The following is a 2,258-nucleotide window of genomic DNA, read 5'->3' on the forward strand; positions in this document are numbered from 1 at the left end:
TATATGTATGTGTGTGTGTGTGTGTGTGTGTGTGTGTAGATATAAACACACATGTATATATATTTACATTTATATATGTATGCACATATATAAACAAGCAAATATATACATACAGCTCCATGCCCACACAAAACAGACTCATACAGATAGATGTAAATGTTTATATTTTTTTATCTATGTATCTATCTATCTATCTATCTATCTATCTATCTATCTATCTATCTATCTATCTTTCTATCTCTATTTACATACATGCATATGTGTGTGTGTGTGTGTATGTATGTATGTATGCTTTATTATTAAATCTGTAAAATTATCACAAAAAACTGTTATTCAGAGTTTCACGCTCCTGTTTGTTTGACAGTTTTGGTTGTCCAATGAACGGGAATGTGAAACTCTGAGTAACAGTTTTTGTGACATTTTTGTTATGTTTTAGCAGTTTTGATAATAAAGCATACTACTCTATCTTCGGTATTTGAGTACTATTTTTTTCCACCTTGTTTCACATTTAGATATATGTATATATATGTACATACACATGCTCACACAAATATAGACAAATATGTGTAGGCAGTTAATTGAACTGGCATGGTCATTGGAATATTAGATAGAATGCCTTGTGGTAATTGTTCTGGATCTCTGTTCTTTGAATTCAAATTCTACCAATGTCAGTGTCAATTTTTATCTTACCAGGGTCTATATATAAGATACCAGCTATATATTGGAGTTGGCTCTTTATCTCTCTTTTCAGACTTTCTTACTCTCTATTTCTCTCACTCACTCTTTCCCTCCCTCTTTCTTTCCCTTCCTCTGTGTGTATGTGTGTATATATATGTAGCACGCATACAAGTATACACACACACAAACATAAAGATATATAAATACATAAATAGATAGATTGATAGATAGATAGATAGATAGATAGATAGGCAGAGAGAGAGAGAGAGAGAGAGAGTGAGAGATATGATATCAAATCAGTGAGGAACAAAATGAAAATATGTATAGGCATTTATTGAAAGTAAATGTACATATTTGTATGTAAATATATATGTACACAAAATGTGTGTGTACATATGAGTGTATATATGTGTGTATATCATCATCATATATATATATATATATATATACACATACCTACATATATGTGTGTGTGTGTATACATATGTATATATGTATGTGTATGTGTAAATATTTATATATATCAATATTCTGGTGTGTAATGATATATGTATGCATATACATACATACACACACACACACACACACACATATACATACACTTACATACAGAGATGTATGTATGCATATATGTATATATTTGTATTTATATGTTGATATTATGTTTATATAGTGTATGTAAATATAAATTCATGTGTGTGTCTGCGTGTATGTGTATATATATATATATATATATATGTATGTAAATATAGATAGAGAGATTGGTAGATTGATATAGATATATAAAATGCATAAATATATTGATGCATACATACATGCATATATAAATAAATATGCATATATATATATATATATATATATATATATTTCATGGATAAATATATGCGTGTGTCAATATATACCTAGATTCATGCATGTTTATATGCATATATGTAAAGATATGTGTGCGTGTGTATCTTTGTGTGTGTGTGTGTGTTTGTGCGTGTGATTTAAAAAGTACCCAGCACACCTTGTAAAATGGTTGTCATTAGGAAGGGCATTGATTTGTAGAAACCATGCCCATCCAGATGTTGGAACTCAAAACAGGCCTTGGCCCCATTGGATATTGACATATCCTTAAACTGTCCAACCCATGCCAGCATGGAAAATAGATTTTTAATTATGATGAAAATGATGATTATCATACTTATATGCATTTATTGGTACTGTGGGCAAGCGTCTTCTACTATAGCCTTAGGCTGACCAAAGCCTTGTGAGTGGATTTGGTAAATGGAAACTGAAAGAAGCTCATCATATGTGTGTGTGTGTGTATGTGTGTGACTGTTTGTCTTCCACCACTGCTTGACAAGCAATGTTGGTTTGTTTACATCTCTGTAACTTAGCGGTTCAGTACGGGGGTAGACTAAAACCTCTTCAAGATGGTGCCCCAGTATGGTCGCAGTCCAGTTACTGAAACAAGTAAAAGATAAAAGACATATATATATATTCATGTATGAAAGGATAGAGATGACCAAGGAATAACTGATTATCCTATGATCTTCGTAGGTATCTGTGTATATAGATACATACATATTATATAT

General features: G+C 31.0%; 1 protein-coding gene across 1 annotated transcript in view; it reads left to right on the forward strand.

The window, feature by feature from the left end:
- LOC106875007 (tyrosine-protein kinase fyna) overlaps positions 1-2,258 on the forward strand; it is a 430,432-nt gene that overhangs the window by 779 nt on the left and 427,395 nt on the right. The gene's annotated exons all lie outside the window — the stretch shown is intronic.

This window comes from Octopus bimaculoides, chromosome 3, assembly GCF_001194135.2.
Source record: "Octopus bimaculoides isolate UCB-OBI-ISO-001 chromosome 3, ASM119413v2, whole genome shotgun sequence".
NCBI lineage: Eukaryota > Metazoa > Mollusca > Cephalopoda > Octopoda > Octopodidae > Octopus > Octopus bimaculoides.